Source organism: Pholcus phalangioides, unplaced genomic scaffold, assembly GCF_987345545.1.
Source record: "Pholcus phalangioides strain wild (caught in Gottingen) unplaced genomic scaffold, Ppha-v1.0 ptg000031l_1, whole genome shotgun sequence".
NCBI classification, from domain to species: Eukaryota; Metazoa; Arthropoda; class Arachnida; order Araneae; family Pholcidae; genus Pholcus; species Pholcus phalangioides.
The window spans coordinates 319,698-333,976 of record NW_028301621.1 but is presented as its reverse complement, the minus strand read 5'-3'; the positions used below and the strand labels follow the sequence as shown (position 1 = coordinate 333,976).

Here is a 14,279-nt window from a genome sequence, read left to right as displayed (position 1 = left end):
AAACCACCCATATATAAAAACAGGGCCGTCTTAAGTCCCCTAGGCCTGACACCCTATATATTTTGCGACAAGGCTCCTATAATGGGGTCTTTCGCAGGAATCCTGGCTAGATATTTCACGGGTACCTCCACATTAACTATATAGTGTGAAAAAACAAAAACAAAAAAGATGAGAATGATATCGGGCCCCAGGCGGCAATTCTGTCAGTCCCACTATTGTAATTTACCATGCCCGGGGATCTAATGTGTATAAGTGACCTCACCTCATGAGGTTTTGAACAGTTCAATGAGTTTTGAAGATGAGTGGTAAATATGTAGGCTGTATTACTTCCAGCTAAATATAGGACCACCAGCTCATCACTTTGCCTAAGGCGGCACATGATGTTGAGACGACCCTGGATAGAACTCGGACTGGAGAGGAGCTCAATAAGTTCTAGCCCAATGTGGTTTGGAAACCATTCTTATTTATAAAATTTTTGTTCAATATAAATTTCTTGAAAAAATCATTTCAATAAGTAGGAAGGATCTCGCTTCTGTATGAGGGTCGAAGACTCTGGGCAAAACAGGGGAGCCACGAGAAAAAAATATGGTGCAGAGGGGGGGGTCACGGGCAAAAAAATGTCAAGAAACACTGGGGTTTATATGATCAGAATTTCATAGCAATTTATCAAATATTTTTTTTTCAGAAAATCGAAAAATCTCTGTACTATAAAGTGCTCACTGACTTATGGCTATATAGTGTGTATATTGTGGTTATTGCTTTGTGAAACGTCGCCGATGTTTTGCTTTTAGGTCTCGTGCCATAAATTTGCGGCACGTTTTTCCGTCACGTTAAGGCTGCCTGCGGAAACGAAAGTGCGTTTTTTCTCCCGTTGGGCAATGAAAGACTACACGCATATTAGGGAGGGTGGATTAAATAATACGAGCAATGATTACTAGACCTTTGGGAGTAAGTACACAGAGTAGACGCGTTCGGTTTTGCTGCACCCCGTAACTTTTTTACCGCGCGTTATATTCATAAGGCAAAGTGGCCACGCGACACCTGTTTTGTGTGTTCACGCGCCTCCTGTCAATGCTACGCCCTATTGTTCGTCTATCCAAACACTACACACTTGTTCTATTTGCTCCGAGGATGAGATGTATACGACCGGGTCTTACAGAACGGTCTTCCCCTCCCCCCAATTTTCGGAACTGAGCCCAGGGTCCCCATCGCTTTTTTCTCCCCCTCTATCAACTTCTGTATTGTCCTGACCATCTTGCATGGAACAAGGGGTCCATTTGCATTCATCCTGAATGAGGTTCCACTTCATAATCGAACAATAGTTTGCTTTTTTTTTCATGTGAGCGCAACTGAAAATGGAGTTGTCCCGTCGCGAATTACGTCGCACAGAATGTAACGTCTCCTTTCAACACTGCTCTCGTCGTTGATTATTGTTCGAATTTTAGTGGGAGGGGGAACGAGCCCACCACTTCCAACTCATCCTCTTCATCTCTCTCTGTCCTGACATATTTCTTTTTTTATTATTTTCAATACTGAATTTACAAGGATATATTTGTGTATGATATGTCTCAATGATGATCCTGCGATAATCGAGGATTGCGTGACACTAGTTTTGACAAGTGGAGAGGGCGTTTGATGTTTTACAGCTAGAAATCAAAACAAATACTCGTATAAACTCTCGAGCAGTTAACCTCTACGGTGTAGTATATATTTGAATATACAGGGATACAGGGTTAGGAGAAAGAGAGCTCTGGAGTGTGTTCAACTACAGTATTTCTTAACCTTTTTTTCGTACATGGCCCCTTCCCGACCATGTTTTATTCTCATGCACACCCCCCATTTTCAGGGTGCCCACCTCCTAGTCAAAGTGTGAGAGACCTTTTCTGTTCATACATATGTTAATATATTTGAATAAATCTATGGTGAACTAAAATTTTATAAATAATCAATGAGCTTTTCTCTTGGGAAAGGGGGTCCCATGCTGGTCTGTCTTAATATCATTGGCCCAAAAAGTGGGAAAAGTGTTGTTCTGGGGCCAAATACTTGCCTGGACTTGTCATGATTACTGTCGAAAATCTTGACCAGATCTCATTATTGTGAGGCTCCTGGGTAGGCCCATGAGTTAAGACGTTAAAACGGCACTATCTATGGGCAGTTCTCTAGTTTGCGAAAGTAATCACACTTTTTCTTTCCGCAATAATTCTCTGAAAAGTTTTTTTTTTATCACACCCGAATTGTTTAACAGCTCTGTATGGTTCCACTTAACCAAATAGTATGGCGTACTCCCACTTGATGCCCCCCCCCCCCCCAGAATGTCCCGGGGTCAAAAGGGTGACCATATGGCCACCGGTTGAGAACCGTTGTTCTATTGCTCCAAATGCGACAAAATCTTAACTACAGATGGTTTAAATGATGCGCTTGTCATTTATCGAACAAGAAAAAAAGTACAAAAATCTGTCGATAGCTGGCACTGGAATTTACACACGTATATATATATATCACATATATATATTTAATGTGCTTTCGCGTATAAATATGTAGCACTAAAAACTGCTCAATATGTCCCCCCTTTCATTTTGAACAATGTACTTTAATCGCACAGGACAGCATTCGGTGGCATATTCTAGTTATTTCGGCTGACTCAGCTTCTAGACGTTCGGCTGTAGAAAATAGGTATGGTTTTGTGATTAGAGAACATTGTTCAAAATGAACGGGGACACATTGAGCAGTTTTAGTGCAGCATATTGTATGTGCAAGTATATTCCATTTTTATACCTGAGTTCCAGTGCCACCTATCAACGGATTTCTGTACCATTTTTTTACTTGATAAATGACAAGTGCATCATTTGAACTATATGTAGCTCAAATTTTGTCTCATTTGGAGCGGTAAAACGCCCGCCAGAGCTCGGGAGGTATAGATCAATTTACACATGATCAGCGTTATGCGGAATGGAATTTTAGCATTTTAGCACATATCAGAGTTATATGAGACCGTGGGAAGACGAAAATGATCCAATTTACAAATTTATGCTCGCACGTTTTCTAACTTACTTACACTAAATTTTAAGGCATTATATGAATGCTTTTTGTCATTTCTCACAAGGGTTGATGGCATCATCTAAATTCAAGGGGCTTCCAATCTTGAGGCTTATGTGCAAGCTGGCATGGCGAAGAAAAATATGAGATAATTTATTTGATTAAAATTCTAACATCACGAAAGGGTCTACTCGCAACCAAATTATGGAAAAATGTGCAAAACTTTTGCTTCACCTCAGAAAAAATTATCATTTGAATTTTCATCAATCCACAGAACCTGGTAGTTTTGCCTAGTTGTATTTTTGCCAACTAAAAAATTATGATGTCAGCGTATAGTCGGCTATTGATCGGAAATGCTTTTAATGAAAGTATAATAAATTTGCCTTTTCTCACACCGAACGTTAAATGTAGAAAATCCTGTTTTTAAATAATTGTATTCTTTGTATCAAAATATCGTGATAACAGATGTTATGGATCCTCCCCCCCCTCCTCCTCTCCTTTAATGTGTGTGAGATTTATATCAAAGGTGTTGGTAAAGTGATATCTTTGTATTGAAACAAGCGGTGGTTTCGTGAAATCTAAAACCTTTATTCCCAACGAAATCAGCCGACGGGATCTTAATTTGCCAGCATCGACCTCAACCCTCCTCTGAAAGATCTGCGATAAGATCAACCACCAACTGATTGATTGTTCTCTGCCTCCCCTCATGGTTAAAACCGAAAAGAATCCCTACGTTCAACTTGTATGTGAATTCCATCTTCCCTCATGCCCTTAATACAGTCGGACCCGCTTATAACGAAGTGAGAAAAAACAGGGAAACTATCCGTTATATCCGAACTGGCTTGAAAGATGATACGTTTAAGTAAAATTTAACATAATTTAAATGCACAAATGCGCATCTATCAATAATCTGAGTATTCTTAAAATAAATAGAACTAAATTATCACGTTTTAAAAATAGGTCAAAAATTTAATTTAAATCTTGTGTGATTGAATATGTAATCGAAATTATTTGTAATCGTTGTTTTTTTCTCCTTTTATACACCGTGGACGTTAGTTTTGAGTTCAAGTCATTTTTCTTAATAAGCATCCAAAATATAACGCCTTTTCTTTTGCCAAGGTCACTGAAACATGTTTCGTCACTTTTTTTCCTGGAACTAGAACGGTCGAATCAGTCTTTTTTAACGGTTTTTGAGTTTGAAAACGTTATAATCTCATCAACAAGTATTTGACGTACACATTCAATTTTTCGGGACCTTTTTCTTTGTTTGTGTATTTCTCTTTGTGTACAAAAATTTTAAGCCATTTTTTGTTCGGAAAATATCGTTGTTTATACCTAAAACGGCCAAAAGCAGTCATTTAGACTGCTATATGTAAATTGTATAATTATGTTTTCTCGTTGCGGTGGGCGTTGGATGCTTTTGCTTTAGGTTTATTCCCTATTATTCGCTGAGATGGCATACACAACACAACTCATACTCATGAGTTACATACAGATAAGAAAAAAATAATAATGATAGTTGTGTTGCATTATGTTACTCCGGCTACCTAGCTAAAAAGGCTATTCGCGGGGACAGCAATTCATGCAATCACAACCAAAACATCATTTCTTATTTAGCTATAGTGTATATTATCAAAGTCGAGGACTATTATTACTTTTTTCAGATCTTTCACCTGGCAAACTCAGTTTGTGTTTTAGTTAGACTTTCCATAACTCTTCAAATCATCTGCTTGAAAGCTTCCTAGGAAACAGACGTTCGCTCGCAATGTGTAGAAATGGCTCTTAGAAAGCGGCCGTGTTGGAAAAATAATGATATACACCGTTATCAGAACTAAATGATATTTGGTACAATGAATATGTGGCTGAGGGGACTTAAGACGCAAATTCTGACAATGCAAATCGTGACTTTTTGCTATATCTACTCGAAAGAGAAAGTAATCCCGGAAATCATTGGTCTGAATCACGTAATATTGATGAAAAAGACAAAAAATGAGTTTTTTCTCATTTGTGCACTCTTTATAAATTAATTTTATAAAATGGAATTTTAATAAGTGCTCTAGTATTCCCCCTCCTCCAGTAATGTAAAGTCATTGTGACATAGGATCATATGTTATCCACAGTGTACATATGAACAACTAAATATAACAAAACCTTGATGCACATATAAAAAGGCACACATTTTCAAAGTAGAGCAATATACGTTGCGATGCTGGTGCAATTTTTATCTATATTTTTTCAATGAAAAATCTTGTCAAAAGTTTTGTCCTCCATATTTTCATATTTAAAGTTGGCAAGTCATTTTATGGATACCCTGTATGCTTAAGAAATAGTAAATTTCTTCTAAATTAATAGATTAACCATGGGGAAAAGGCTTGCTTCTTTTTAATTTAAAAATTTAGTGTGATTAAATATATTGTGCTAAAAAAAAGCAGCAGTCAAAATGACTGCCGGTGCCTTTATAGGTATAACGTATCGTCTGCCCTTCTAGTGTTAAAAGGAGCTTCACATCAGTATATGAACTTCTCTGAATCTCGTCTTGCAGAGTTTCACTTCTCCATACGAAAACTTCCTTTTCAGTTCCTCTTTGTTCTTCAAAATCGTGCATAGCAAATTTTTAAGAATCCCGAATTTCTTCGATACCTTACTTTTATATACAATTTTTGGCTTTCGACCAAGTGTATAACTGCAATTTCTGAAGCAATGGATAGCGTTTTGCGTTTTACACGCCCCAAAATTTACTCGCACAGGCTAATACTACCACAACCATGTCGGAATCTAGATAAAGATCAGCAAATATGCAATAGAGGTGTTATGAAGGTCAGATTCTTGAGACTGAATGACCTCACCTTTTCTTCCCAATAAGATTTTCTGCAAGTAAAATAGAATTCAACAGAGAAAAGAAGATAAAAAGTGAAGCAAAGAGAAGATTTTGCAGTACTCAAAAACGCCGTAGTCTTCCAAGGAAGAAAAGGGTCATTATATGCACCTTCACACAGTAGAAAAATAAATTTACCGATAAGATTTAGATAAGCTCAGAAAGAAATTCGAGCTTGAAAACCGATAGAAAATTCCTGATAGGCATTGTCGAAATACTTTGTCGAAATTTATGTTCGTTATAAGCAATCAAAATAAATAGATAAGTGAATACGAAAATAACTATATAATATATTCTATTATATTAAATATAATATATACGAAAATTAATATATTACTTATAATACATAATTATAATTAATATATAAATTAATATATACGAAATTCACACACAGAATTTTTTGAAAACAAACTACGTTATGAGTGTAAATTTATGATATCCATGCGCGTTATAAGCCTGTCTGACTGCATTATTATTATTACTCCTTTGTTTTCGGGAATTTAACTAATCAGGATCTGGCGTCTTTTATAAAAATACGCCCCTTTAAAGAAATTTCTCTTCGGATTAAGATTTCTACTGTCAAAAATCTGTGACATTTATGGCATCTGCTTTCACATTGAACTTTTATCAACTTTCGAGATGTCCCTTCTCACACATTTTGTGTCGGTTCAACGAAATCCCTAAAAGGAGAAGTCCCTAAAGTGCCGGGAAGAAATAAACAAATGAGAGAAATAATTTGACGACTGGGGAGAAAAAATAAATAAATGTGAGAAATAATTTGTGGATGGCAAAAAATAAATACCATAAATAAGAGAAATAATTTTCAGACCGACAAGAAATAACTACAGTAAATAAAAGAAATAATTTGTGGACCGGCAAAAAATAAATGGGGGAAATAATTCGCAGATTTGCTGACGGCTAACAAAAACCAATACAGAGACGTGAATTGGTCGACATATTTCGCAGATCGGAAGGGAATTCTCACTAACCAACGGTTGAACAAGTACCTAATTAATTTTAGCTTTTCCACAATCTGTTTGACCTGACCTGAATAAAATTTCATTTCACTATCTACAGCAAGGATGCGCGACCTCCGGTCCGCGAGCTAAATGCCGCCTGCCAAGGTGTTACGTCCTGCCCGTGAAAGGTATTCCGGTAGAAAAGTATCAATAAATTCATACGATCATACGGATGCGCACGAGATATAGCAAATGATCATCAAAACATTGCCAAAGGCAAATAAAAATGCCAATTTCAGCCGAAAAATTGTCAAAGGCAAGTCAAAATGCCAATTTTAACCAAAAAATTGTCAAAGGCCAGCCAAGTTGAAGGTTATAGCAAAAAAGCATTGTCAAAGGCAAGTAAAATTGTAGATCATATTTGAAAAAAATTGTCAAAAGCAAGTAAATTTGCCAATTACTGCTGAAATCACTGAAAAATTACCAATAACGGAGAAAAGTGGGCTACTGCAGGTCTCGCAATGGATTGAAATATAATTCACCAAAAAACTAAAAAAAAGAAGAAAATTTTTTGTCAAAAATGTGACACGAATATATTTATTTGACTATAATTAACTCGATAGAATCATAATTATTACAATATAATCCATAAGTTATGAAAATAATCTTAATTCTTGATTTCAGAACAAAAACTCAAGCAGGCTTCTTGAAAATACCTGTGAAATTCGGGACATTTCATAAAAAGCTTTAGACGGCCAAAACGACGGGAATATATATCTCGTAAAATACGGGTCTTATGGTCACTCTTATACATACAAGTTTGCGGCCCGCAGACTGAAAAGAGTAAACCCAACATCTACAAGGTCCTTCAGATATTCACAGTAGCTTCTCTGCAATAACTATCTTTATGAGGAGAAGCCGAATCATGACCCGTTCCATGAGTTCGTAAAAAGAAGCGAAAAAAAAGAGCGAAATAATCTCATGGAAAATAGTTCGAAATTTAAGTAGCACTTTTTTATACTCATAACTAGAGACCGGAAGTTTAGGCACTGAAAACTGCAAGAATAGGCATGCAAAAAAGGCAATAAAAAACCATTTATAATTGATGTAAAAAAGGAAAAATAACTGAAAATCGGTCGATTAAGGCAGGGCCGAAACTATAAGGGAGCGGGGATGGGGGCAACTGTCCCAAAGAGACAAAATTTACGGGGTGGCAGTTCTAGGTGGGAACAAAGAACACCGTTATAAAATTATCGAATTTTAAAGTTTTGGGGGGTGACAAAAACCTTAGTTAACGACACTGATTAAGGGACCAAAATGTGGCTAGAAAATTTACTGCGTCTGTGTTTTCATATTAGTTTACAATAAGTGCATTATTAGTCTAATTACTATCTATCATGCTAAAAAGAAGCTATTGTAATCCTGCAAGTTTATGTCGGAGCTAATTTTATCCAACTCTAAATACGTGATCAGCTTACATGCAAAGAGCAATGTTAGCTGAAATTAAAGAAAAATAATTAGTGAATATATAGTCATAATAATTGTGTTTTAATTAAAATCTAATCATACAATCTTGATGTGAATTTGATGTTTCCATCTGAAAACTATGTAGGCCTATAACAGGGATGAAAAGTTTTTGCCCTTATATGCCTGGCAACACACGCTAAGTTTGTCAGATGTCTATCTCTCAGGCATCAACGCCTATTTGCATTTAAATGCAAATTCTGGTGGCTTCTGATGAGAATTGATACTAGGAATTGAAATTTTTATGAACAATTTTTTTGAGGTTATTGAAATCTAAAATATTCGAGTTTTACAGAATATGGTTTTCTGCTCCTTCAGCGTTACCTAGGGCTAATTATTTTACTAGACTTTTCGGAAAAAAACCTTGTCGTTTGGAACTTGCGGCTTTCAACTTCCGTCATAACTGGTATGTATGAACGAGATCTGGATAAAGAGATTATGACATAAGTTTTCTAAAATCTTAAAAAGCATCCCAAAATTTGGCTAGGTCTAAGATCGTGAATTATAGACCCCTGTCCCTCATTCCAGCTTGCTACAAAAATTTTTTCATCAATCCTTCATAATTACTTGATCCATTGTTGAGTGAAAGAAAGATTTTGCCTCGGATTACCAAGCTGGCTTCCGGAGAGGACATCGAACACTTGATAACAACTTTATGTTTGATACAGTGATTAATAAAGTCTTGAAACAAAAACGACGAAAAGTACGGGTGATTATAAAAAAACTATCCCGACATATGGGCCCCTAACTATCATACCATTCACAGAAACTGAATGAAATTTTGGCATAAGGTATTTTGAGGTATGCGCTCAAGAATGATATGGAAAACAACAGTGTCACTCTAACAGTTACGGTGAGAAAATTTCGAAAATATCAAATGGCAACACCAAGATTTTTGTATTGGAATGCGATCTCCATACTGAAAAACACTAAATAGCGTTGGAATGGCACCTGTAGCACGAAAATCCCCGGAGCTAGGCAAGGAAAAAGTAAAAAGGACTTTGCCGTGCACCAGAGCATTAATGTTCGTTTCATTCGTCTGAGATCCCAGCCTGATTAGTCCTCCACAAGGTCATGTAGAAAATTTGTGAAACACAATAAAATGCTTTATTTTATGCTGCTTCTCTGTCCTTATTGGTTGTCCTCACTTTTAGCCTATCTACCGCCGGTGATTTTCATGCTACAGTTGCCGTTCGAACGCTATTTAGGGTTTTTCACAATGGAGATCACATTCCAATACAAAAAACTTGGTGTTGCCATTTGATATTTTCGAAATTTTCTCACTGTAACCGTAACTGTTAGAGTGACACTGTTGTTTTCCATATCATTCTTGAGCGCATACATCAAAATACCTTATGCCAAAATTTCATTCAGTTTCTTTGAATGGTATGATAGTTAGGGGCCCTTATGTCGGGATAGTTTTTTTATAATCACCCTGTATTTTTTTCATCGACTACAAATCCGCTTTCGATGCTGTAAATCGGGAGTTATTGTGGCAAAAACTCTTTACACAGCCGGTATGAGTTATAAATTAGTCAATGTTTTAACATCTTTGTATTAGTACTATGTACTATGTGCGCGGCAAGGAAATCACTGACCCAAGTCCCTCACCAGTTTTCAATTGATAATGGTAAAAAACAGGGTTGCATTTTAAGTTCCGTGTTGTTTAATTTATTTATAAATGATCTAATTATTGATATTTGTAACTCCGTTGCCACAGGTGTTTCGATCTTAGACGTGGAAATCAAAATACTTGCTTATGCAGATGGTGTGATGATGTCGGATTCCATGGTGGGTCTGCAAAAAATGAATAAACGATTAAAAAATAACGCGAGATGATCAATATGATGCAAGTCAATTTGTCTAAATCTAAGATAGTTATCTTCTGTCGGGGTCACAACTTTCCTAAAAATCTTAAATGGTTTTATAGGGGAAACGAAATTGAGATTGTTACGAATACAATTATCTACGTGTACGTAGGCTGTTTAAATTACAATGGCTCTTTTAAGGGTTTACGGAAAATTCACCGCCGGAAAATTCACCGACAACAATTCACCGCCATGCAATTCACCGCTAGGAAAATTCACCGACCAACAATTCACCGCTAGGAAAAAGTGGTGAATTGCATGGGGGTGAATTGTCGGTCGGTGAATTTTCCTAGCGGTGAATTTTCCTAGTGGTGAATTGCATGGCGGTGAATTGTCGGTCGGTGAATTTTCCTAGCGGTGAATTGTTGGTCGGTGAATTTTCCGGCGGTGAATTGTTGTCGGTGAATTGCTGGCGGTGAATTTTCCGGACACGATCACAACCAAACAAGCGGATATTCGGAAACTCGTTTTGGTTTCAAGGTTCTCGACGATCAGAAAAGCTTGATTAGGCCAAAACTATAGATCCTTAAGTCCTCGAGTCCGACAAAAGGCAAATACAATGATTTCAACCAGCTCAGAGTTCATAAACTAAGCTCATTATCTCACTGCCCAGCGTAGTTCGTAACATTTACGCCTCTCAACGAAACTTTTGATTCTTCTTATCTTATTCTTCTATCAATATATAACTGTACCGCATAAGACATCACCCATCCTTGATCGAAAATCACTGAGTAATAATTATATCAACAGGAATACCGAATCTAATCTTTCTTTTGATTTTTGAAGGCATCTTCTACCCAAAGCAATCAGAAACTTTTGCATTCTAGCTCACCACTGTCTTAGTTCTTGATCTTTTGAGCTCTCTTTCAGAACCCCTTCACTCTAATATTTTTACTTTACTATTTATCGCTAATATAACCCGAGGCTATGGTGCTATATGTGTCTACTGTTCGGTCATTTAAGTTGGTCATCATAGACTCTTCTCCGGAAGGAAAAGTTAGGAACAAGTTTGGTATTTATTTATTTATTTTATGAGATGTTCTCAAAAATCCATTGATAATGTTTAACAAAAGAAAGTTCATTAACACTATAAGAAAAATTAATTGGAATATTCAAAGGAGTTTGACTGAGAAAATTTCTTTTGTGGTCACTTCTGATATTGTGATTGATGCCTGGAGAAAAAAAAATTAATAAAAGTGGATTTGAGGTTTGTTTGTAGATAAAGCGATAAAAAAAAAGCATCGAAATAAAATTTTATCACGTACTTTTTACGTATCTGAAAGTACAAGAGCTAAAATTTACTTTAAAAATCATAAAAACCGGGGATCATTTCAATACGGTCAAATTTCGTTTTAACGAACACTATTCTAATCCCCCAGATAAGTTTACATAGGAAGAATACAAAAACTTATAATTCCTTTATAACGAAGTGATTTCTCTGGTCTCTTGGAGTTCGTTATAACGGGATTCGACTGTAATAAAATAATATAATATAATATAATATAATATAATATAATATAATATAATATAATATAATATAATATAATATAATATAATATAATATAATATAATATAATATAATATAATATAATATAATATAATATAATATAATATAATATAATATAATATAATATAATATAATATAATATAATATAATATAATATAATATAATATAATATAATATAATATAATATAATATAATATAATATAATATAATATAATATAATATAATATAATATAATATAATATAATATAATATAATATAATATAATATAATATAATATAATATAATATAATATAATATAATATAATATAATATAATATTGTTCATATATATTATATAACTCATTCTCAGTCATACGCGTAAGATATTGAATATCTCTGTTAAGCAAAGTATTATATTGGTTTGATAAATTTTTATTTACTTATCACCAAAATATTAAATATTGGAATTCCTTTCGCAACTCCCACAGTTCATATCCCACACTTTAGAAACTACTGCCCTAAAGGATCCTATCGTCATCGCTGGTTTTAATTAAAAGTAATGTAATACAATTATAAAATATAATTTTTGCTGATTAATATACAAGATACATAATTTTGCTGTTGTACTATAAAGTTTATAATATGATCCATATAATCAATGAGGTAGTTTATTTTCGTAATTAATTAAATTTATTTAACAATGTTAAAATGAATTTATCAAACAGGTGATTGGCCATTAATTATTTCTATATAATGTCACCAATGTCATTTCTAATGTAATGATATAGGTTAAAAGACCCCAGTCATTTTACTACGCTGATGACCCACGAGCCATTTTAGCGCAACGTGGATCTCTTCAACGATAAGAAAGTGATTTCGAAATTCAAAAATATCCAATTTCAATGAATAATATTCTTGAAGTATTATAGGTATACATGACTTCGATTCGGTGAATTTAAATTAGCTTTGTTTACATTTTAGAGCTGCCCCGATTGATCGATTAATCGGTATAAATCGCAGTTAAAAATTTTGGTTCAGTTAATCGACTCGATCAATCCGATTAACATTCGATTAAAATTGTAATTAAACGTTTGCAAATTAATTAGATTTATATGACAGAATCGATTAGATGTCTTGAATTATATTTCTATACATATAATTTTCGATAAGTGACCAGATTGATCCTTGAATCAATAATTTTATCAAATTTTTTTTCATTGGGAAATACCAGTCGATTCAATGAAAACGCCCCGAAATGAGGTTGAAGGGAATTTTAAAAGAAAATCTCAAAATATATTGTGTCCACTGTGAACAGCAGTTTGGCTTTCAGTTTCAGCAGGAAGAGTTAGTTCCCCTCCCCTTCAGTACCATTTGAGAGCGAAACCCCCCCCCCCTCTCAGATACGAGTATTTTCTACAGTTTCGAAATGAAACAAGTAATAGTATGAAGTTCTAAAGTAGTTTTGAAGTCAGTGACTAACCTAAAATATAACCGCGCGATTTTCTAAAAAAAATGAAAAGATCCTGGAATCCGAGGAATTCCAGGACGTGGCCAGTATGTTCAGCAAATTAAACTGCTTCACGCGAGAGCAGGCAGATTTTCTTAATTTATTAACACAGTTGTTCACATTTGGAAAATAGGTGCATGAAATGAATAAAAAATATTTTTAAGTCCAATTAACATCATATATACGTAGTTGCAAATACTACGTTTGTTATGAATGGTTAGCGTTTAAAAATTTTCGATCGAAATTTGATCAATCAGTCAATCAATTGATTAAAAAGTTTTGATTAACCAGTTAAAACTTCTAATCAATTTCTAGCCCTAGTTTATGATTGAGTTTTATTATTTCCCCAATTGCAAAACTTTCCTGAAAGTAAAAGTCTATTGTGTGTCTGTTTACATCGCAATGATTATTATTCAATATTTCAACCAAAGTCACGTATAAAAAACTTGTAGAAGCAAATTTATTGAAATCAACCAAAATATTGATTACGATTAAAGCCATAAGTTCCTAAAATGTCTTTAAAATATATTTGGGAGTCTTTCCGGACGACATTCCGAATATTTATCAAATATCCGTGAGAAACCAAAATCTCTAACAATAATAATTGTATCGAAGACTGTAAACACAGTAATAACTACATTAACGATATTATGGCGATCACATAAAGAAGGCTGCTTAGGTGATTATCGTTCTGCTGATTAGTTGTAGAAAATTTTAAATTAATGATCTTTGATACAAATTAATGTAAGAAAATATATATAGAAATACCAATAATGAAGATTAACACGAGAAAGTTTTCTTTATATACGCATTTTATTCAGTAAAAATATGTGTATAAGAAAATAGAAAAATATTTTATTTTCAGGAGATGTGATTAGATATTAAATCCTCTCTTCTTTATTTGTATAAGACGATATAACATGATTGCTAGCAGGAACAATAAAATGTAATCTGGCAAGTGTACCTGTGCGAACCGAAATAATCAAATTTATTAACAATCTGGTGAATGAGTTTATAATTGAGAT

General features: G+C 34.5%; 1 protein-coding gene across 2 annotated transcripts in view; it reads right to left on the bottom strand.

The window, feature by feature from the left end:
* The window catches only part of LOC149066960 (uncharacterized), a 73,267-nt gene that overhangs the window by 57,213 nt on the left and 1,775 nt on the right, over positions 1-14,279 (bottom strand). The window lies entirely within an intron of this gene.